This window comes from Chrysemys picta, chromosome 6, assembly GCF_011386835.1.
Source record: "Chrysemys picta bellii isolate R12L10 chromosome 6, ASM1138683v2, whole genome shotgun sequence".
In the NCBI taxonomy this organism is placed as follows: Eukaryota; Metazoa; Chordata; order Testudines; family Emydidae; genus Chrysemys; species Chrysemys picta.
The window spans coordinates 17,881,455-17,907,054 of NC_088796.1; the positions used below are offsets into that span (position 1 = coordinate 17,881,455).

General features: G+C 40.4%; 1 protein-coding gene across 1 annotated transcript in view; it reads left to right on the top strand.

Annotated features, from left to right (window-relative positions):
• DCC (DCC netrin 1 receptor) overlaps positions 1–25,600 on the top strand; it is a 945,550-nt gene that overhangs the window by 579,156 nt on the left and 340,794 nt on the right. The gene's annotated exons all lie outside the window — the stretch shown is intronic.

Below are 25,600 nucleotides of genomic sequence, written 5' to 3' on the forward strand. Positions count from 1 at the left end.
TTATAAAGGGCCAGGGGGAGAGTGTGTGTGTGTGTGGGGGGGGGGGGATGGAAGAAACAGTCCATATGGAGTGGAGAATAAAATACTGTATGGCTCCACATTGAACACTCAGAATATTTGTCATAGGGGAAAAGGTAGATAAAATTTAGCACTGTGATGGCGGGGGTAGCAAAGAGTCCTGATTGAAAGGCTGGTGTCTCTTATACATCAAGGGAACAAAGGTGTGTTTCTGTGGCACAGAAATGAATAGTTTCACAAGAATTATAATCTGTCCTTTCTTGTGACAATACTGGTGGGGTTTGTTTCTTTATGGAATAATAAACTGTAAATACATAAAAATGATGTATTCATTTTAAACCAGATAAGGTAAAACATTTATAAATGCCTTTAAGGTGCTTTCTGTGTTTTATAGGATAGTCGTTTACTTGAAGTGGGTTCTGCTGTATTTGTTAATTATGTAGAATTGTGGAATATTCAGAACTATAGGCTACATCTACACTTGGAGCTAGGGATGTGATTCCCAGCCCAGTAGAAATACTTGTGCTAGCTCTCACTAAAAATAGCAGTGTAGCTGTGGTAGTATGACAAGTGATGAGGAGTGTCATGGGCTAGACGCCTCCAGTACAAACCCACCTGGACCCCATAGGTACATATTTGGGGTGGCTGCCCATTCGGTCATAACTATGCTACTATTTTTAGCATGCTGGCTTGATGAGAGCTAGCACAGGTATGTCTTTGCGAGCTGGGAATCACCACCCTAGCTTGTAGCGTAGATGCAGCCATAGTTCGTTCACACCCTGACCTGGACTGGAAAAAGTAGAAAATTGGTAGTTCATAGTTGTTGATAGATTTTAAAACCAGAAGGGACCATTTTGATCATCTTGTTTGACCTGTTCTATAGCCCATGCTATAGAATTTGTTTTGAAAAGTGTGCACAGAATTATTTTTAAATTGTTAAGCTTTACTTAAACTCTGCCATTATTTGAAAAACCAGCATTCTCCAATAATGGCCAATAACTGCAGTAACACGCCCACCCACTGTAGTGCTTTGGACCAGTAATATGGAACACTCTAATAACATTGTAATGTGTTGTTAAAGACCATTGATTTCCTGAAAGGCTTTGATGCTGCAAGCCTTTGTCCTGTGGGCAGTAATATGCCAGGTAGTTGCACTGCAATGCAAATGCAAGCGGTAACTCCAGGTGGGCACAACCAAGGTTAACTGCTAGGTCCAATGCTCCTCACTGAGTAGTTGTAAGTCTCCAGTCCCTGGCATAGCATTTCCCTTACAACAAGTACACACGGTAAACAGAAAAGGGAACAGGACCAATGTCCTTTCTCTATGTTTGTTCCTGAGTACAGAATGAATGACTGCCTGAGCTCAAATTTTAAACCTCTTAGCAGTTTGTCACTCCCATTCCCTCTCCCTTGCTATCCAATCCCTCCTTCATTCACTCATTCTTTCTCCGACCAACCCATGTCCAAAATGAAACACCAGCAGCATCTGGGGAAGGCATGGATTACTTCCCAGCCCGCACCCCGAGCCAGCTTCCTTGTGCAATAATTCCCTACTGTGAACTGTGCCTGCTACCAGGGGATGCAGCTACGCAATGACATTGCTTAATGGGAACCCTGGACAGCGGCATGATTTTCATCCTCATTGTGCTAATGAGACGCTTCACTGTGCAACTCTCCTCTTAGACCTGACTCATGCTATTAATAGACTGGATGTCTGCACAGCAGGATCAGGCTACCCTTGTGCTCCCTGTATGGCTCATCACTTTTTACTTGGCCTTTATGCGCTCAGCACTGTACACCCGCACAGTGCAGAATCAAGCCAGATGAGTATTTCTCTCCTTCTGTGCAGAGTCACCAATGGCTAGAAAAGGTGCTACCTTTCCTTTGGGGGAAACATGAACATAAGAAGGTGCTTAAAGAAAAAAACCTTGGCACAGTAACTATACATAGCACATAACCCCACTGATATTTAAGATGGGCAGCTGGGATCAGAATGATATAATGGTACCTAAAAATAAGTTCATCCCGATTAAACATCATAATAGGGGGAAAAGAGGTTTTTTTGTGGGGGGAAGGGTTTGATTTTTTTTTTAAAGCTGAATCTTGCATTTAGCTCATGCTTCTGGAATATATTTAGACAGGTGCAACCTTGGAGAAAAGGGGCCATCGTGAACTGTAATGTAGTTTTATTTCTCAATAGGACCAGTCTAAAGGAAATGGGATAATTCATTACTGTTTCCACCTAGATGTTCAAATGCTGTCAGTAAATTCTGTACTTTTGGTGAGTGTTTATTGTGTTTGGCATTGGATTAGAATGAAAGTAAAAGAAAATGAAGACAAAATCCTAAAGAGCTACGGGATACTATTGTAACTGTCTCCATTTCCCTTTATAAATGATGGATTACTTTTTCCTGGCTATTTAATCAGATCTTCAAACAATGCCACTCCAATTCCTCTGAGATGTTGAGAAGGCCAGCATGCACAGATGGCAGAGAAGCCAGCTATAAATACAAATTAAGTGCTGGGGCCGACCATGGTGGGAAGTACATAGCCCTCTCTGTTTAAATTTAGTCAATATACGGTCACCATATCTTTCACACTCAGTATGAGCTCTGCACTGCACAGCTGTTCAGTTTTGGCCTGTCCACAGGCCTCAAACTAAGGGTTACCCCTAGCAACCATGACAATCTGCTTCTTGCTAAGGCATAGACAATGACCTGTTAAATCCAGTATTCTCGGTTGGTGAGTATTTACGAGAGCCTAATGAAGTTTCAATATAGTCTTTTATTAAATAGTTATATACCCCTTTTTGTAACCATTAATTTTGAGGGAACAGTGTCCAAGCCATGTAAAAGAGCTAACAGAGTTTTCTTTTTCTGATAGCCAGGGTCAGGCTTATCAAAAAGCCCTTTAGATAAATTAATACTCTTTTTATTCCCTAAAGTAACATTATGGGGAAAATAAATAGCTGACCATTTTTCCTCCATGAGATTCGTAAAATCATGGGTACTGGCATTTTAGTTAGTTGCTAATATCCTTGGCCAGCCTATGAACTTAAAATTAGGAGTGTCATCTATTCAATGGCTGATACATAGTCTATTGGAGATATCCAGTATAGTGTCTAGCAGGGGGTAAATTAGAAAAGCTTATGATTCTTTTCTGTCTCTAGTTACTATGATCCTACTCTGATACCAAATCTTGCTGTTGTCATTACACAAACATGCAGCTTGTTCATCTGATTCTGACCTGACTGAACAGCAGTTACTCCTGGTTTCCAGGAATACCACCACCCATGTCAACTATAAAACCGGTGTGAGATCTGATTCAGACCCATAAATTATGTTCAGTATAAATACTATGGTATGCTGAGTTGAAACTAGACAACACTGAAATGAGTAATGCAAGGTAATGGGTAGTGAGTTTACACAGATTATAACCTTTACTTCTAGAATTCCAGATGGGTTATAAGATGTTAAATGCTATTTAAATATATATTGGTTAGACATTGGGGAGCAAGGGAGCCTCCTGGGAAAATTAACTGAAATTATAGCTTTTAGCTGAGATTATAGTTATGGAGGCATTGTATTTAACATTAAGTTATGAACTGTATGAGATAGAAATATGATATATGCATAGTCTATAATACATGGATTACTCAACAAATTGAAGTCTAGGACTTTGGGAAAATAAATTTTGGTTTAGGGTTCTTTTTCTTTCATTTCATCATCTTTGAAATACATATTGGAGAAATTGCTCTTCTTTCCATAATGAAGGCTGCAATCATTGTCCTGTTATAACCATCCCCTTTGCATCCCTTAAAAAAAAAAAAAAATCTTTGTTTCCAAAATGTTGAACTCTATCATCTTCTGCAGCTCAGCTTCCCTGCGTTCTTCAGCTTCCTCCTATGCTCCAAGGCTAACCTGTTTTGTTCCTGCTCCCAGTAAAGAAGGGCCATCCCTGTGGACCTTCTATAATCTGTAGAATCTGCTGCTAGAGGTTTGCTAGAATAAAGCCCCCTGTATGTACTTCATAAAGAGAACAGGGTGGTTAACAGTGAAGTTTTTGTTAGTGAATTATTTATTTTTAGAACTTAAAAAACATTATTTGTACGTTTAAAAAATGAAACATGATGGACATGCATAACTGCAGATATGATGGACATGATCCCAGAGGACAATTCTCCCCAAAGAACTTGCAAACAATTATTTTCATACTTTCACTCAGATTGATCCTTCAAATAGCTTGAGGGGGAGAGGAGGAAGCAGTGGGAGGAGAATTATTTACTCCATAGTGTGCAAGAACAGATAAAGAAACTAGCCAATATAATCCTGAAATAATCAACTCACATAAATGGATAATTGTCAACCGTGTTTCTTTAATAAATTACTCGCTAGCCAAATTTTAACTTAAGGATATACACTTGACCATGGATGCATGAGAATATTATTTACCATTGGGCGCTCCAGACATTATAAGAAGTAGCTAACTTGAAAACAGAAAGATAAAGAAAATCATCTGTTACATAAAATAACTAGACAACAGGAAAGTATATGGGCTATTTATGTTACACAGGGAGGATATACTGTACTCGAAATATTTTAATAATCAGTTATTGTGTGTCCATTCACTGCTACAGGAAATGGGAGAGGCAGTTTCAAACTACAGACTATGGAGCGTTGAGGGTTATAAAGAAAACTTTTGGCAAGCTTTACTTCAATTTCACAATTTCAGATGTTTATATCTGAAATGTTGTAACCGTGGGGGTCCTGACCTAAAATGGGATCATGGGGGCCGGGGAGTTGCAAAGCTTGTAGAGGCGTCCCAAGATTGCCACCCTCACTTCTGTGCTGGGCTCTGAAAGCAATACCCTCCAAGCTTCCTGCAGTTAGAGGAGGTTACTGGAGGCAGAGGTGGCTAGGATCTCCCCCATGCTGCTGGGAGTGCCCCAGCCAGGGGCTCTTAGCTGCTAGTCCATGCCAGAGACAGATTAAGGCAGGGACCCCTGCCAATTTGCCCCCACCCCCAGGAAAAATGGGTGCCCCAGCCCTGGAAGAAGCTCCAGGGCAGAAGCTCCTACTGGATCACCCCAAGCCCTGGGAGGTGCCACCAGGAGAGGAAGCCCAGAGTCAGGGCTGCCCCAGATGGAGCAGCGGAGGAAGCCTGTTGCCCGATCTTTAGATTGTGTATTAATTATGTTGATTACTTAAGAATCCCCAGTTATTATTTTGAGGGTTGACAGGTTCTTGTCCCAAGGTCAGGCCCAGTATTATTTCAATTATTATATAGTTGAGAACCCCGATGTGCACAGTTGCAACACTCACACTATCGGAACTCTTTTATATTTACAAATATAGTTTATTTAGCACAGTCACAAACACCTCAACTCAGTAAAGTAGATAGAGATACTACAGAATGTACATCTGCACATCCATATACTCACACCATCCCTTGTGGAACAACCTGAGATGTTAGCCCTCATCACCATCACCTTCCCCGTCATCACCAGTGGCCATCATTCTGGCACCTCCCAAGGGCTACATCTCTTTTTCCTACCGCCCCTAGGCTGGGATGCCACTTTTATAATATGTTATGCTGACACCGCTATGTTCTATGCATATTCAGTAGGGGATTTTCCCCCTTTTCCTTATTTGTATTTCCTCACCTTACTAATGTTGGACTGTCTTTTTTCTATAGATTACTATATCAATGATTTCAACTTATTATCATAAACGTCAATTAGTTACCATCGCCCTTTTGAGGTTAGGTATCACATTTGTTATTTCTGTCTCAAACGGTTATTTTGGTTCTTTCCAACTTCCATGTTGTGGTGTACCTGTTAAGTTTCATAGGGTATAAACTTAGGAAGCCCGCTATGCCAACGTACTTCAACACATCCTTTATGTTAAAGGTCACAGTCATATATGGATCTTATGCTTATGCTCATCACCATCTATCTAGGTGACAGATATCATGTATGTTAACTTTGCATTAGTTCAACATACAGGATGTGGTCTGTAAGTCCCTTGCATTACAGCCAAAATATAGTCTAATATAAACCTATACACCTATTCTAATAAAACAAATAATTAAGCCCATAAGAAAATAAGAAACATATAAGAAAAGATACATAGGCAAGCAAGCAGGCTAGCCTTAGATATATCTCGTGTACATGTTGTGTACGTCAGTTCATCGCCAGGACACTTCTGTAGTTGACTTATGTACCTGTGGTCAGAATGTCACCTTAAATTCTATTTTCATCTCCCCAAATACTTGGGGTTTTCCATCGGGCCATTTATCTGTTCAAAGTTTATAAGCCTCGAGCCTTATGCTAACCTGCTGAAGCTAATGTCTTACAAGATAGAGACCTGTAGGTTTCTTGCATTACTGCTGAATATAATGCAAAACAGAATATAATGCAAAGCAGTGAATAGAATAAAGGCAAGCTGGCCCGCTGGGCTACAAATCCCCAGCAGGAGTGGCAGGAGGCAGAAGCCCCGAGCCTGGGCAGAGGGTGCGGCTGCATTTGGTTGTTGCCCTCTTGGCAATTTACTGTGACATCCTGGCACCCCAATATTCACCACTGCCATGTAATTAGGATATGCCTTATACAAAGTATGCCTTGTGAGGTGTCTAAAAGTCTTGATCTGCTAGACGGTAATATCTAGTTGGATTGTATGTGCTATCGTCTTATGTGAAGTTATGAAGTTTGGCTATGTATGTATTATTGAACATGTTGTGAGGTTGAAAACACCCACAAGCTGCCTTTCAGGTATGACAGTAAAAAGGTCAAACAATGTTAATGGTTTATTGAGGAAATGCACACAAGCACAAGGATTACCCCAGGAACTGTGTACAATAGAAACCTCTCAGAGATAGCTCTATGCAATGTTTGACCCAGGTCACAGCAAAAGAGCTTTCCAGAACGTGAGGAGAAGATATAAAAGGGGGAAAATGACATCATGGGGAGACCTCACTCTCCCTACAACAACACACCTGGAAACACCCGAGGAACAAAGACTGAACTGTGGGAAGTGATGGTCCCAGGCTAGAAGGATGTATGAACCTGAGAAAGCCAAGGCAGCTTGTGCCTTAAGAATGTGCCAGCCTGTTTATCATTCACGGTGAGAATTTGCTAATTTGTATCCTACCTATCTAGTATGTTAAGCTCACTTTGCGTTTTTTGTTTATTTACTAAGGTCATCTGCTTTGATCTGTTTGCTATCACTTATAATCACTTAAAATCTATCTTTTGTAGTTAATAAATTTATTTTGTTTTGTCTCTAAAACCAATGTGGAACTCAGACATGGGGCAGAAAGCTGTTGCATATCTCTCTCCACATTGAGGGAGAGGGCGAATTTTATGAGCTTACGCTGTATGGTTCTCTGTGCAGCACAAGACGCTACAGTTTTGGGTTTACACTCCAGAGGGGGGGTGCACTTGCATGCTGGGCAATTCCTTAACTGAGCTCTCCCATGCAGAGCTGATCTGTGTGTGCCTACCTGTGTGTGTGCAGGAAGGGGGCTTGAAAGCCTGTCACAGCAGCACAGAGTAAGGGGAACCCAGGCTGGTGGGATAGCAGGGCTCAGTGATGCTACGTTGACTCTGTTCTCACTGTTTTTAGCCTTATAGTCAAGTTTCCCCATATTTTTCTCAAGGCCAACACATTTAACAGACAAACCCTCACATTTTTCCTCAGAGGAAGGAAGAATGAGCTGGAGTTTGTCATCTGTGATGTGCAAAGGGACTAGAAAAGTTTACAGTGCTATTTCCTGTAAGTTAGCCAGAGGTAGAGTGGTACAGGAGGAGGAGGAGTGGGAATTACAAGAGAGCTCTCATAAGCTGCAGTGCATGCTGCAAAAGAATACGTTTTATCGCCTTGCCATCTCATTGTATGTTGACAATACAAACTTTTTCTAGAGGTGTTTTTTGGCAGCGTTGTATGAGTGTGTGGTGTAACCACCACTGGTCACCTCTGGCAGGTGGGAGCAAGGGCCATCTCTCTCAATGCGTATACTAATTAATGGCGGGTGTATTAAGAATGTACTATGTCATCATCAAGCCTGGAATCCTGCTTCCAACAGTGGCTACTACCTGAAGCTTCAGGGGAAAGCCAAAAACCCCTAACAACATAAAGCATATAGCCAGGTGCACACTACCATAAATGGGATAGGGAATGGCTTCCTGACCCCATCATGACTTGAGAGCTGATTGCCCTTGTTTAGTATGCATACATAGCTAGAGTGCTGTTCAAGCTCAAAGCACCATATAAGCAGTAATAATAATGATAAATATACATTTTGTTTATGTATTTTATGGCGGCCTTCACCATAATATCATGACTGTGAATTTATAATGAAACCATGCAAAAATGCTAAGTTAGCCAAATACTTTTTGGCTTAAAACATTTCCACTTAAGTTGCCTTGTGACAGAGTACAGCCTAAAACTATCTGTGCTGAAAGCCTGATAGAAGATGTGTGCCTTGCTGAAGGCTACCAACTTCAGGCTGTAGCAGGCCATCACAAGGAGCAATTTCCAGAGTCCATTTTCAAAAGTGACTTAATGAGGATAGCTGGTTCAGTGGTGGGGGCACTAGCTTTGCTTTTTGGGAGTCCTTAGGTCAAGTCCTTGCTGTGTCACAGGCTTCCTCTGTGACTGCGGGCAAGTTATTTAGTGTCACTGTGCCTCCATTTGCCATCTGTAAAATGGGAATATTAGCACATCTTTACATTAGAGGGACGTTATTAAAGATTGTGAGGTTCTCAGATACAACAGTAATGGGCCCATATAAATATATATCTAGAAGCCACAGTTCCACTGATTCTCAATGAGACTTGGACACCTAAGTTACTTCTGAAAATGGGGTTTAGGGTAACATTTTCAAAAGGTACTTAATTCACTTAGGAACCTTATTCTAGTTGAAAGTTGACAGGACTGAGGCTCCTTAGTCATTTAGACACCTTTTGAAAATTCAAATTTAGAAGATAACAAAGATGAAAACTTTAAGGCCCAATAGCAATATAATAGAATTTTACAAACTTTATTCTAAAAACGTAAAGTGTTTAAGAGAGAATCTCCTATCTATAGCTTAGTAGGGACCGTATTATTTATTAAGTTATATATAAATAGTTTAATTTAAAAATAACTATAAAAAAGGTTATGTTTTCCTCTTAAATCGATAGTTCGTTCTTAAACATGGCTACAGAATCTAATGGATATGTTTTTTTATTTTCTTAATAAATAATACATAATAGTAATAAATAATAGGGGAAAGCTAGAAGGCATTTTGCTAACACATTGTATTAAGTGATGCTAATTACAATATCCCTTAGTGTATATTGACTTTACATAGTAACTTCAGAAAAATCACAAGATGGAATGAATAAGTGCACAATTAGTCCTAATACTTCAGGATCGGTTAGCATTTAATTTGTTAGGGTAATAGCACTGAATTGACTATCTATGAGTATGAAAAATGATGTACTTCCTAGTCTCATATTAGTTACTTGCAGACAATTAAGTGTAATTATTATCACTTTATATAGGAACTCCTACTATAAATTCAGAGCCTTGTTTTCATTTCATTTCATTTCATTTCAACCTTGAAAAAGAAGAAATGTGTTGTGGTTTTAACAAGCGTTATGTGGATGACTAGACTGTTATACCCCTGGAAACCTCATTTCCCAAGAAGAAATGTTTGTGTACAAAGCAAATGTTTCCTTGAACAGTGCTAGAGGGCTTTCTCTTCACCCTCTCCCCTGGTTCTTGTGGACAGAAAGCAGAAGACCAGACGTCCGAAGTGTAGACAATGAGAAGTTTATTGGGGTTAAGTATCAGAGCGGTAGCCATGTTAGCCTGGATCTGTAAAAAGCAACAAAGAGTCCTGTGGCACCTTATAGACTAACAAATGTATTGGAGCATAAGCTTTCGTGGGTGAATATCCACTTCGTCAGACTATTGGGGTTAGTTTCCAGCAAACACGTATTCCATAACTCTGACGCCGCAGAGTCTTGTTTCCCAGTGTCCCCAGGAGACATAATTATACTTGAAATGCATGCCCACAGTCCCACCCCTTACAACTTTGTGTCATGTTCCATTTTGGGTCTGGGGGTCTTCATTCCACCTTTTTTGTACCCCATGGGAGGGGTAAGGAATGAGGTTGTGCTCCGGTCCGGGACGGGCATTTCTTTGGTCTTTTAGTGTTTTATACTTCCCCCCCCCACCAACCTCAAGACCTTTCGCCCCTCCTGACCGGTTGCTTGATTTTGCCTTGAGATAGGGGTTGAGGCAATCTTAAAGTGTGCTCTGAGTAACACTTTAACTACTCTTATCTATTCCCATTGCACTAACAAATCCATCTGACTAGGCAGAAGCAACATCACAGTGTCTTTGTCCTTTGTTTACACATATTAGTCTAAGAGTATCAAAAAGTCAAACCCAAAATTCTGTCCCAGGGCTAACAAACAGACCAGATACTAACAAACAGCTCATGTAATAGTTGCTCATTCAGGTTTGGCACAACCTCAGGCTTTTATGTCTTCACTTACAGTAATATAGCATATTACATAGTGATCTAGCGCTGTAGAAAAAATCCCCAGAATTTGCTGACTCAAGTTTTAGCTAAACCTTAATAGATTATAATGTCAGTTAAGTTTGGGGAATTCAAATTGTTGATGTTTTACTGCTACCTGCATCTAACAGTTATCCATCTGTTTCCACTCATCTCTGAATGTGGCAATTCTCAAAAGTAATGTGCACCGAGAAGGTTGATGGGTTTCTTTTATTTCCCATTGTGTGAACTGCAGACTTATGATTGCATGGATGAAACAATATATATATATATAATGTTATGTGGTTATTTTTTGAGTTTTACATTAAGTTACAGGTGAAGAACAAAGAGACAATCATTGTATATGTGATATAAGCACGCACATGTTTACTCATAAACAAAGGAAATCAAGTACACAGTGAAGATGTAATAGTCATTGCATCTTTTGTTCAAGGTATCAAATAATTAAGCGCTTAAAGGAAGCCCCGCTGCATCAGCATATTTTAGCCATAAACGGAGCAGTTCGCTTCTGCAGGGTATTTGGTGCTGACTGTAAAGTGAAAGGAAAAAAGAACAAGAGGAGAGGAAAGAAAACAAAATGATAAAGGAGAAGGGCTAATACACATCGCTATTGAAATTCCATTGACATTCAGTAGAGGTGAATGTGACTCAAACAGTGATTCCGGTACAGGTTTCAGAGGAGGCATTGTGGAGATTTTCGTTATCCTACTAACCTGTTTTGAGAGTAGGAAGTGACACAACTGGATCCCAATTTTCAAGCATAAGTGCATATGGCAGGGCACTCAGATCTACTTTCGAGCACTCAAACTGGAACCAAGGTACATAAAATGAGTATTCAGGTACCTACAGTAAATGTTAACTTGAGTACCCCAATTTATACATTCAAGTTTGGAAGCTGGGCTCCTTTTGGGGGGAATGGAGATTTAAAACAAAGCACAAGATTCCCTCTTGACAATCACAGTTCTCCTAGAATGTTTATATTCCAACTATCCTCCATAAAGGATCAATAAGGTGCATTAGGATACCCATGTTAACATTTACTATAGGTAGCTAGAAATCCATTTTGTGTGCCTTAGTGCCAGCTTGAGTTCTTAAATGTGGAACTGAGTCCCCTGACATTTGTACCCAGGGCTTGAAAATAACAAAAGGCACGTAGAAAAATGTGAAATGTCAGTGGTAATGTGGGGAAGGAATACAGTGTGTAGGTTCAACAAGGATTCACGCACAATTACAGCAATCTGTCAACAAGTCTAGCATTTCCCTTTGTTCCACATTATAGTTTAAAGATTATATATGGAGGCTAGGGAGCATAAGCAACTTCCACACAGTAATTTGTAAAATTAATAGGCAGGGATATCTAGGTGCAAAATGGAAATATACTTTTCCATATAAATCACATTGGAGGCAACTCTAAGCTCTAAACTGCTTGCAAGTATAGCTAATCTACCTTTAAGAGCTCTGTCTGGATCATTTTTAATCCCTCCAGGTAAAGTAACTTCACTAACCTGGAGTTAAGATTAACATATTCTATCACTTACTTCACTGAAAGAATTCCATAAGAGAACACTGCAGATTTCTCAGAACAAACTCAAATAGTTGAAAGCCATGGTATTTCAAGATAAAGTTACACTTTACAAAAACAAATTAAAACATTTGAAAGGGTGCAAAGATTATCCAAACACCCTCAACTCTGCCTTTTCAGCACCATACTGCAAGTAATGTTTTCCAGGACACAAATGGGTAAACTTTTATGATGGGTAGATGAAGTTGTCTGTGGTTGCTGTTGGGGTGCCATTATGAGACATGCAGTGTTGTTATAGTCGTGTTGGTCCCAGGATATTAGAGAGACAAGGGAGGTGAGGTAATATATTTTATTCACCCACCACATTCATTGTAAAATGTCTGCCATTATGCTAGGCATTTAAAATGTTTTGTCTAAAATAAACTGTATATTTTGTTTCTGAAGTAGAAATCTTAATCTGGAATTTCCAGACTTTTTATTTTTTTTAACTAGTGTTCTCTGATGAGTTTATTTACTGAAGTGATAGATTATTTAATCCCTAATTCCAGGGTGATGCAGCTTTTTGCATAGGAATTTCCTTAGGTTTAAAATAAAGTTTAAGAATTGCTCAGAAGCAGGAATTCTTGCTGTTCTGGGACTCCGGTGGCCCTTGTAAAGATGGGCTCCATGCCTTTCCAGAGGATTTCCCACCTCCACATGTGGCTATTCTCTTCCATTCCCCAGTCAGTGCCTTACAGAGGAAGAATTGCTCAGTGGTTAGGTCACTGATATAGGACTTGTGAGACCAGGGTTTGAGTCTTTGTTCTGCCACAGACTGTAAAATGGGGATAATAGCACTTCCTTACCTCACAGGAGTGATGAGAATAAATACAATAAAGATTGTGAGGTACTCAAATACTCTAGTAATAGAGGTGTGGGTCATGTAAGTACCTGGGATAGATGGACCTGTTTACTCCAAATTGCTTCTTTCCTTCTAGGCTAGGCAAATTTGCTTACTGCATCATTCTGCTGACTTGAGTTATGTGTACTGGAGCTCTGACTTTACATGTGTCAGCCCAGGGAAATTTAATCCAAGAGTTAACCCTCCACTTTCTCCTAAACATATTAGTTTCTAATGGAGGCTTAGATGGAGCTGCAGTACTAAGCCCCATTGTAATAAGATCACCACATTCATTGTAAGCTGCCCGAGTACTGACTGGTTTTATAACTAGTGTGCTAGCCTGTTATCCTCACAACAGGGAAGGAAGGATTTAAAGCTGGAAGCCTTTCTTTTGAGTTGCTGCTTGTTCAAAGGCAAGAAAGGCTTAGAGATATCTGAACGTGTTTTGTTTGTGGGGAAACAGCAAGCTGATCATTAGGCATTTTTTGTCAGTAATGTTCACTTGCTGGCTCTGCTCCCTGATGCTAAAAGATTTAGAAAAAGAGAGCATGCAGTCACACAAGTGGCCCACTTAGGATGCTGCTTGATCTAGAGCTGGTGGTGCGTTTGTTCACAGCATATGATTGTCTGTACCTGAGCTCCATCCTATCAGGTATAAAATGAAAGAAAATATTACTGATTGGTACAGAAGTTTAGAAACCATCTAGCCTCGGTAGAGTGAATTAATATTTGAGAATGAAATGCATTCCACAGGTGCCCAGGATCATTATCACTGGGCTAATTCCACACCTTGCCCGGGCATCTGTGTAGGTATGTTAATCTAAGGTGAATCAGGAGATCCATGCCATGGAGATGGAGTAGAGGGGGATGTGGAACAGCTGTGAAGTAACTCTGCAACCAAGACTAGCAGAGTTATTAAAGGAAGTGGGGAACTTCTGCAAATTAGCGTAAATGTCCCTTTATGGAACCTAATACTGTGTCTGCCATAGGAGATCAGGGACCAGCGTCCAAAAGTTTCCCTCATGAGTAGGTGGGGGAATCCTAGAGGTCTGTACTATCCCTCTACTTCCGATTGCCCTGTATGTATATCAGTGAGAGTATAATTGTCAGCCCGGCTGCAATAATAATGTTGGCTGAGAATTACACAGATGCCAGCAAAGGCAAGCAGATCCTATGCCCCTTGTATGAAGTAAAAGCTTAGACTAGCTACCTAACTAGGTGAGAACACGTGATAGAATTTAATTTAAATGGAGCTGTGAGCAAGTGGAATTTCCATCCTGATCCAAATAAAGTCTCCACATGTTGCATAAAGTCAAATTTACTGGGGGCTTGGCTGTTTTCATAACTGAGAAAATACCAAGGTACTTACAGAACAGGAGTACTTGTAGCACCTTAGTACTCCTGTTCTTTTTGCAGATACAGACTAACACGGCTGCTACTCTGAAACAAGGTACTTATATAGCTCTTGTCATGTCATATCTGGCTGCCTCACAATCATTAATTTGATTTTATCTTCACAACACACGTTTGAGGTATGGAAAAGTATTATCTCCATTCTACAGATAGGGGACTAAGAGCACAGACTGAATGATTTGCACAAGGTGTCGGGAGGTGGGGCTTTAGTGTCCATGCCTGGCAGTACCACCTAGTGGCGATACTCTGGGCTGTATCATAGAATCATAAAATATCAGGGTTGGAAGAGACCCCAGGAGGTCATCTAGTCCAACCCCCTGCTCAAAGCAGGACCAACCCCAACTAAATCATCCCAGCCAAGGTTTTGTCAAGCTGGGCCTTAAAAACCTCTAAGGATGGAGATTCTACCACTTCCCGAGGTAACCCATTCCAGTGCTTCACCACCCTCCTAGTGAAATAGTGTTTCCTAATATCCCACCTAGACCTTCCCCACTGCAACTTGAGACCATTGCTCCTTGTTCTGTCATCTGCCACCACTGAGAACAGCCAAGCTCCATCGTCTTTGGAACCCTCCTTCAGGTAGTGGAAAGCTGCTGTCAAATCCCCCCTCACTCTTCTCTTCTGCAGACTAAATAATCCCAGTTCCCTCCACCTCGCCTCGTAAATCATGTGCCCCAGCCCCCTAATCATTTTTGTTGCCCGCTGCTGGACTCTCTCCAATTTGTCCACATCCTTTCTGTAGTGGGGGTCCCAAAATTGGACGCAATACTCCAGATGTGGCCTCACCAGTGCTGAATAGAAAATAATCACTTCCATCGATCTGCTGGCAAGGCTCCTACTAATGCAGCCTAATATGCCGTTAGCCTTCTTGGCAACAAAGGCACACTGTTGACTCATATCCAGCTTCTCGTCCACTGTAATCCCCAGGTCCTTTTCTGTAGAACTGCCGCTTAGCCAGTCGGTCCCCAGCCTGTACCAGAGCATGGGATTCTTCCATCCTAAGTGCAGGACTCTGCACTTATCCTTGTTGAACCTCATCAGATTTCGTTTGGCCCAATCCTCCAATTTGTCTAGGTCACTCTGGACCCTATCCCTACCCTCCAGCGTATCTCCCTCTCCCCCCAGTTTAGTGTCATCCACGAACTTGCTGAGGGTGCAATCCATCCCATCATCCAGTTAATTAATGAAGATGTTGAATAAAATTGACTCCTGGGGCACTCCACTTGATACTGCTGCCAACTAGACATTGAGCCGTTGATCACTACCTGTTGAGCCTGATGATCTAGCCAGCTTTCTATCCACCTTATAATCCATTCTTCCAATCCATACTTCTTTAACTTGATGGCAAGAATACTGTGGGAGACCTTATCAAAAACTTTGCTAAAGACAAGGTATATCACGTCCAACTTTTACTGAGGCAGGTATTGACCCTGAGTCTCCTGATTTCGTCTCCAAGTCCCCATCTACTAGACCATTTTTTTTCAAGCTTTTTAGTTTTATGTCTGTTTATTTAAAGTTGAAACTTTTTGCAATCTTTTTACATTTAGTGTAAAATGAAGATAAGCCTATATAATTTGTGGAGAGGTTTGACCTTGAAGGGCTAGGTTGTATGGGGAAAAGGTCACCTCTGTGGACATAGCTAGATTGCACATTTTCAAGTACTACATGTGACCTCACAAACTTTGAAAGTTTTAGATCCCCACAGTTATTCTTGAAAAATAATTTTTTCTTTGCTTTAGATTGTAATAACATTTTCAATGCCCCACAACCCGCCTGATTGCCTTCTGTGACAACCCAGAAAATTAGCTGAGAAACACTGTGTTAGACCATCCTAACTATACAGAATAAACCTTAGCCTAAACTTTCTCCCAAGATCTGGTTGCCCTTAATCAGAGCAGGTCAAGAATTTTTGTTGTTGTTCTGTGAAAAATTACATTTTTGGCTTCATCAACATTCCCACATGAATTTTCAATTTTGTGTCAAAAAATCAAAACTGATTTTTGGGGGTTGCTGAACAGTAAAAAACATTTAATTTTCTTTCTTTTGGTTTTCTAGTGAAAAACTGAAAATTTTCAGAGAAAGCAAACATTTTCAATTAATTAAAAAAAATTTCCATCAAAAAAGGTATCGGAAAATTTTCACCCAGCTACCTTTTCCTTCAGCACCTCCCAGGAAATGCCCCTTGTTCTTCCTAACCAGAAAGTCATATTCCCTTCTCTCACATACTGATGGATTAACAAGGGAAACCCATCACAATATTTGCCCATCAGATTTCTTCTAACTCCGACTCACAGAGTAAGCCAACAGAACAGATCTGCCTCGCTTTGTGGCATCATAGCACTCATCATGGGAGCCCACTGGTGTGTAGTTATTACTAACATATAATTGATGGCAAAGTTCTGCCTTGCAAAATGAGCATGCTACATCTTCTTCCATAATGGGCTTGATGGGCTTGAAAAGCCTTTTTATCTTCCTCTGATGTAACAAATGCCTGTGCGCTCTGTATATATGGTCTAATATTGCAGGGTATTTGTTCCGTAGTGATTGAGGACTGTATTGCATCAATTATGTACTTTGTTGTAAAAGGACGACATGGGGAACATTAGCATAAGATAACAAAAGTATGTTGTCAATATCGCCCTGAAGACTGTTATATATTGATTTGATTAGCACTTAAAGATCCAATGATAGAAGACTGTCAGAGTTTTTTCTTCTCACTGTGTGTGTGTGTGTGTGTGTGAGAGAGAGAGAGAGAGAGAGAGAGTCTGTCTCCTTTTACATGCAAAAGATTTTTGGTTAATGTTGCAAAAGATTAGAGCCTAGAAAAGAATTAAAAGAGGAAGGGCAAGCTTTGGCTCTCTGCCACCTAGAAATAAAATCTACTTAATTCACCCTGAATATCCTTGTTATAGTGTTAAATATAGACTAAATAGTTTAATATGGATTTACGTAATGAGCTCACAAATTGATTTTGCAGTGCAAGCTCAGTGTAGAGTTTAGGAACGGGCAAATCTCTTAATAAGATCAAAACAGCGCTCTTGCATTCTGACATTTCAGAATATGCTCTTGTTCGTGAAGATGATGTTTTCTTTGTTTAGTTTCTGATGTGGACTGTGACCCATCACCATCCTGTCTGTCTGTTTATTTACTTATTTACATCTGCAGGATCAAACAGTGACCAGGAAAAGCCTTGTGCAACCTCCTAAGGGAGGAAACAGGCACATTTCTTGTAGGAATGCAAATATCTTCTGTCTCTGAGTGACAGATAAAACAGGCTTCCTCTATTTACACTTTTTCTTCTCCATCCTTCCCTCCCGCTTCCCCCTCCCCGCCACTCAAGAATAATCTCATGCACCTTATTTAAACATTAATTATTTAGCTTGGGTGATCCACCGATAATTTGCAGAATGAAATTCCTTGGAAGTTTTGGAAATGAATCCCTGAAAAGGTGCCTCTTTCATCCAGCCCTCTCCTCTGTCTGGCTCAGTGGCCTCAGTTAGATGTAATTGTAATTGGTGTCTGGGCTGCGATGACAGTGTCAGCCTATCATTTCAGGGTTTAGAGCTGTACATCCGATAGCCAGATTTGTAATTATAATGTGCTTTATTCCTATTTATATTCAGCAACATTCTCGCCTTTCGATTCCTTCCCCTGGAGTGGGGAGTGGAGGCTTTGCAGCAGTAAAATCCACTCTTTGCACAGAATACACTCTAATTCTGCAAGGTATAGAAGGCCAAGGTGACCAGCTATCAAAGGTTAGAATTTATAGTTCACGGGTTCTCAATCTAAACGCTGCCTTTGTCAAAATTAAACATGCTGAACCCTTCAATTATATTAATTGGAATTTTAGTGGAAGGTTCAGACAGGGGTTATCAGTCATGCGAGCTAAAACTGTGTCCTGGCCACATACTCTATGGAATATTTGTGTTCTGATCTTTTTTTTTAAAAGATGCATCAGTTATCACAGTTTTAGCCTGAGGACCTGCTTCTTTTTGCAGTTGCACTGATGTAAATCCATTAAAATTGCCAAACTTACACCATTGTACCTGAGATCAGAATCTGTCACCAAGTTTACTATGACCATTCATGTAATCATAAAAGTTAATTCTTAAAAGGACTTGCTAGGACTTGATTATGCAGAGAGACTCCCACTGACTCCGTTCACTACATGTAAGCTGTGGCTGTAAAACTGGGCATCCATTGGTCAGTCCCCAGCCCTGGCAGGATTGTTTCCCTCGGTGTGTTTCTTTCTAGGTCTTCATCCAGTCTAATCCACTTTTATTTCACATATTCTTTTGGGAGACTTTTTCACAAGCTAGTAGATCTCACAACTAGGGGATTTTCCCTTCAAGCTGTTTAATATTTTTCTTTTCTTAATTCAATCCCATTGTTCTTACGCCTGTCAAGGAATTTCTCTCCTACCTTGGTGTCTACTTCCTGCAAATACTGACACAGGTTATCATCTCTTTCTCATATTTGCAGCTACCACTGTTCTGAAGAGTATTTAGTTGAGAAATTAGTCCAGAATCCTCAGCTACTCTGTGTGTGTGCACTCGTGTGAGTGTGAGAGAAATAAGAACATTCCTTCTAGTTGCCTGTAATCTTTCTTCTCCTCATGGGCCCATGATACCTGTACGTAATTTTAAAAATCTTTTGAAACATAAATTCAGAGTAAAACTTATTTGCAGCTGCCATTGAGAGAAGGAAAATGAATTTGTTCAGTCAAGTACTCATAAGTAGCTGCATAAAAGGGGACAGGGTTTCATTTAGTGAATTGAAATGTGGAGGTTTCCTGGTAAATCTGAAAAGGAACTCTCTTAGGTTACAATGATTATTAAACTTTTTGGCCCACATTCTTCCTGAGTTTCAGACACCGGCACAAGGCAGGCCTAAAGCTGATGTAGCCATCTCTGAGAGGATGAACTCCAGTGGTATAGAGCTGGCATTAGAGCTCCCACACCACTGTGCTCCCCATTAATGGCCTCTGGGGATGGCTGTACCTTCCCTATCTCCTGGTGATCTTTGGCTGCTGTAAGGGCTCGTAGAGCCATTTGTAAGTGTAATGTAGAGTAGCCTGTATTTTCCACTTGTTGGTTTTGCTAAAAAAAGTGGTAACGTATGCCTGGAGACTGATCCAGTTCACAGTCCACTCTGCATTGGGACTGTGCAGAGGAGACTTAAACTGCATTTGTGCACACATTCTTCCTGAGATACATTGTGCCATTGTGGCTGCAGCTGAGGAAGCCTTTGTTCTGATGTCTCTGCTTTGAGGAGACCTTCATTTCTTCCTGAGCGGTTCTGCAAGTCCCCTGAGAGATATCTGAGTTATTCCCCTTCCTTCCCACCACCCTTGAAAGAGAGAGGGCCATGATATCCCTTTCAGTGTGGTAAGAGGGCTGGATACAGCTCCATCAGCAGGCTGTCAGCAACATTAGACTTAAATTCGTCTCACATATACTGATGTAACTCTGGAATAGCTACATTGATTTAAAGGGAATTTCTCCTGATTTACACTGGTTTAACTGAGAGCAGAATTGGGCTTCCACGCATCTACCAAAAGGTTTTGATAGATGTGCAACAAAAAATTACTCTGAAGGTCATTTCCTCCCTGGCTTAGAGCCAGACACTAAATAAGGTCCCCACTGGATCAACTCTTAAGAATTTTGGATTTGATTCTTCTCACATTTATACCAGTGTTGGCTTCAGTGTGATTACTCCTGATCATTGGTGTTACAATGCTATAAATGAAAAGGTAATAAGGCCCTTTATTCTTACATGTCAGCGTAACTTCATCAGTGTAAATAATGTGCCCTATGTAGAAAACAATATTTTTGGCTCTCACAGTTTTTGAAAATCCTTCTGGTCTGTTTATTTCCTAGACCTAGATTTCTGTTATGGGTAATACAGGATTTCAAGCACAGCTAGCAACCTATTCTCTGTTTCAGCAAAGGAGCTTTGAGTCAAAGCATATAGTACACCTCTACCCCGATATAACGCGACCCGACATAACACAAATTCGGATATAACGTGGTAAAGCAGCGCTCCGGGGGGGCGAGGCTGTGCACTCCGGTGGATCAAAGCAAGTTCGATATAATGTGGTTTCACCTATAATGCAGTAAGATTTTTTGGCTCCCGAGGACAGCGTTATATCGGGGTAGAGGTGTATTTGAAGGGCACTAGAACCTCAGAGTTATGAACACCTCAAGAATGGAGGTTGTTCATAACTCTGAACAAAACGTTATGGTTCTTGCTAAAGTTTGCAGCTGAACATTGACTTAATACAGCTTTGAAACTTTACTATGCAGAAGGAAAATGCTGCTTTTAACCACGTTAATTTAAATGAAACAAGCACAGTAACAGTTTCCTTATCTTGTGAAATCTTTTTTTTTTAATCTTTCCCTTTATATTTTTAGTAGTTTACATTTCAGACAGTACTGTACAGCATTTGCTTTTTTTGGTCTCTGATGCTGCCTGATTGCGTACTTCCGGTTCCAAATGAGATGTATAGTTGACCTGTCGGTTTGTAACTCTGGTGTTCATAACTCTGAGGTTCTACTGTACTATTCTATTGTAGAAGAAAACATACTAAGGCTTGTAAAGGCTTTTCTTTGTATTGCATAGCATTTGTTGTTTCTTTTAGAACCAGGAATAAGAAAATCTAGATCTTTTAATTAGCAGTCGTTTAGTCTGTTCTATCACTGTATGGTAGATTATTGGGTCAGTCACTCATGTGAAAGATTCCCTAAAGAGAAACAACTGGCAGGATTTTCCTTACCAAACCTTTATAGCCATCCTTCAGGCTGCAACAACTGTTCCCAGTTGTTGTCAATTAAGCCTTTGTGCCAGCAGTTTAAGTTTGGTAAGTACAATTTTTTGGTTCCAACTGTTTTAATACTGTTGGAATGAGAACCTTGAAATATTTGTCACAATTGCTAACTGTGCAAAAGAAACAAAAATTAAATAAACCAGAACCAGATAACCCAATCACGATGGACCAGATCCTGCCTTCCTTATTCTCAATGAGTAGCACTTTACTATGTGAGAAGTGCTGTTGTAATGAAGGAGGCTACTCATGGAGCAATGCTATTCAGTATGTGTTAGATGAGCAGAATCTGACGCTATGTAATGAATAATGAGACTCTGATATTTTGGTAACTTTGTTCACTTTGAGCGCCTGATCCAATTCCCACTGAAGTCAGTAGGATTCTTTTCTCTGACTTCAGTGGTAGCTGGCATGGGCCATTTCCCCAAGAGTATTGATGTCTGTGCCATACCTACACTTTTACATGCAGTTTGGTCAAGCTGAAGAAGAGGTGTGGATGAGAAAGGGGAATTCGAAGATGGCTAGTAAAGGGAGGAGGAACACTGCACTTGTTCACCATTTCTTTTCTCACCTAGTTTTATCTCAGTGTTGGTCTATGTGTCTCTTAGAGTTCTCTATGCCCTGAACTCACCGTCCATGCGTAATCAGTCTTGCAATAAGAAATGGGTCAGATTCTGATGTGAGGTCCTCACCTGTGAACTCCCTTGAAATCAAAGTTACTCTGGATTTACATTGGTGCAAATGAGATCAGAATCTTTTTCACTACCCCTTGAAAGTATTTTTACTACCCTTTATGATGCACCTACCTTGGTGAAATGTATCTCTGTATGTAAATGTCAGTTAGTGATATAAAACAAAAATAACCCATTATCCATGATTTTTATTATATTTATTTTGCATCGTGTTCAAAGCATGCTTAACAATGCCCTGTTTTAAACCACACTGTTTCCTAGAAATGTAAAGCTGCATGTGATATAACATTGTTTGTTATGTAACTATGCATACGTCTTTACAAACCTCTAAAAATAAACCATAGAACATTTTATTCGCTGGCTTCCAATTACTTGAAATCCCATTAAAATTTTTTCTATAGAGTGCAGGAAGCAGCCTTATATTGGTAATGAATCAGTGAGCAAAGTATAGTAGTACAGTGAATGCTTTCTGTGCAGGAAGGTTCAGTTTAATTAGTACATTTCCGCCGTGTCATCTGCAATCACTTATAATTTGCATGGGATGGAGATTATACTCAGAGATTTTTTTCCCCAAAAAAGCTTAACCACCATTCTATAGGTTTTTCATTCAGTCTTTTACCAAATAAAGGGCCTATATGTTACATTTAGCCACTGGCCTGCATCAGGAGCTAAGCAGAGCTGCGGAATCCTTTCCTTAGTGGATTGATTCAGAGGGGAAGTATGCAAATTGCATCATGTTTTAGATGAAGAAGTCCACCCTCTCTGGGGTGGGACTGCTGGCCAACTCTGCATAGGACTGTGGAGAGTGGGCAGAGCAGGGGAGGTTCTCCCTACTTCCCCTGGGGCAATGCACAGCCTGCTATGTGCACAGAGGGAATTATCCTTGAACTCCCCTGAGTTCAGGAATTGCAACTGAGAGTAGCACTTGTGCAGGACGTGATGGGAAGGAATACTGCTTGCATACTACCTCTCCCCCACACCATATGCACCCAAGTAAGAGCCAGGCAGCCCTCATATTATTGCCCTAAGCAGTTTGTAGCATCTTCTATTCAATGTTCTAAAGCATCTCATCCCCTGGGCAGTTCACAAGCTCCTCTCAAAAGAACTTGTTGGGGGGGAGGGATAGTCACCGCAAAATACTTGTAATGTAAATAGATCCACTTATTCTTTGATACTTGTGATTTTAATTCTAATACACGAGTCTCTGTGAACACTGTTGTATTAAATTAAGCAAATATATTTCTTTCAGTACTCTGGGCACAATACTGCATTCCTTACATAGGCCATTTATAAGTACATGTACCGTTGAAGACCATGGGAGTTTTGTCTGAACAAGGACAGCATAATCTGGAATTACAAACTCTGGATGACATTCATGTTAGGTGCCATTATAAAACCTCTTTATGAAAGTTTAAGTGAGCACTCTGCTCTGGGGATTCAGAGTTAGCAAAAGCATCACATCATTGTAGTGATCGACTAACAAATGGTCATGGAGAATTTAAGAGCTGCCAGCCTCATTGTCCTTGTTTTGTCACGATGATGGACTTTGAACCCAGTTTTCCAAGTGTGATCATTAATAGAGTATATCGCCTGGCTCCCCATATTGGGCTAGAATCACTAATATACCTAATATTTTGTGTGCCAACTTGCCCCAACATTAATCCTTTCATTCTGATTTACCACTTAGCAGCCCGGAGATGAATGCCATACGGTGTTCTCTCTCTTTTCACCACTCCTTGCCCTGCACAAGCCAGCTCTCCTTGACCAGTTTCTGCAAATCTTCTCACTCCAAACAGCATGTTGTTCCACCTTTCCATCCGGCCAACATGGCTGCAGCTTCTCCTGTAGGCCAGCCAGAAGAGCTGCAGCTGCTAAACATGTGCTCACTGGTCAATCGCCTCTCATGGTCCCTCTGTTTCCTCGACTCCCACCTGCCGTCCGGGCTGCCTTTCCCATATAACGTCTACATAATCTCCCCGCACTCTAGGCCCAGGACTCTTGAGCCTGTTGGTTTAATATTCCCTGTTCCTCTATCCAATATTATTAAAATATATTTAGTATTCAGAGCTTTAGATCCTGACCTTCTATAATTATTGACACCTATTTAATTTCTCCTTTCATCCATAGCCAACTCTGGTACAGCTGCTATGGCACATGTATATACATCATTGTTGCCAGCACAAGCTGATTGGCATTCATGCTTGAGTGTCTTTTTATTTTCTCCTTGGCTGCTGGGAGCAGCCTGAGTAGCTCAGAAACTAAAGAGCTTCATCTATTAGGCGTGACAGATTTGTATTCAGCGGTAAATGCCTGACCTTGCTCAAACTCCCTCATCCGTTCCCATCATCCCCTCCCCAGATGAAAGATTCTGCTTAACTCCTGCTTCCTGTCTGTTGCCTTGGAAACATGGACTAAGCAATTCAGCCTAAGAGAATAACTAATAAGAGCATATCCCATTTTAAAAATAAAAATACATTTTAAAAAAATTGGTGCTCACTGCAACCTAAATGTGAGGAGTTTCAAAGGGAGAATTTTAAAGACAATCAAACACATATAAAGAATGTTAATATCCCACAGTGAAATGGGTCAATAAGTAAATTGTCATGCTAAAACCTTCAGCTACAGGACAATGCACTTAGGCTTGTAGTTTCCATATGGGTTACATAACAGGAATAGAATACTTTGGCAATAAAATGACTTATACAAACAGAGCTATTGTGTGCGGAGGTGAGGAGAATGTATGCATGTACGTCTGTACATTATGAGGGAGGCTTAATCTCTGAGAGATGTATTACTGATGTCTATCATCTGCAGTCATTTCCCTTCTCCCTCCTCCTCCTACTCTTCGTAATTCCTTGATTAACCTATTTCTTTAACCCCTCACCCTTGCAGGTTACAGTCTAGCTTTTTCACCAAAAACAGCCCTGATGTTAGCAGGAAGTTTTAGCCCTTACCCCTGGGTTGATTTTAGCCTTGAAACCTTATTAATCTCTGAATAGCAGCTATTCTGGTTTCCCAAAGGGCTCATTTACAATGGAAGGACTGTACTGATTCAAAAGTCTCAAGAAAGGCTTTTTTTCCCCACTGTTTCCTAGAATTAGCAGAATGTGTGTATGGCTTGCAAAAAAATTATACTGAACAGATCTACAAATTTCAATAGATGTGTACTAACTCATCATGCTACATCCCACAAATCATACAATGTTGATTCCACTATTTTCAACCAACAGCACTGGGCTAACTCCTTCAGATCAGAAGAACCCCATAGAACAGAAGGACTTTTTATATCATAGTCATGTGCTAGTGTTGCTGCTTGCTCTATAGACAAATGTTATCTAACAGCAATTGCACTTGGCATCTAGGTCAGGAAATCCTGTGTTAGCTAATACATATATGTTAGGCATACCACGTTATAGGTATTATGTGCATGGTATTAATACTATCTATATTATATATATGGGTGTTGGGAAGTTACGTTAACTAAATGTATTATGCTTTTCCCACAATTCTGTTCACCCATGCCAGGCATCCTACAAAACTCTGCAAACCTGATGTCAGCTTCGGCATTAGAAAATAGGAAGCATCTCAAAGCAAAGATGCATGGATACTTTGTAACATGTGCGGCTAGGGAGTTCATTCATGGCTTACCAACACTTGGAATGAAGTATTCAAAATGAGATGTA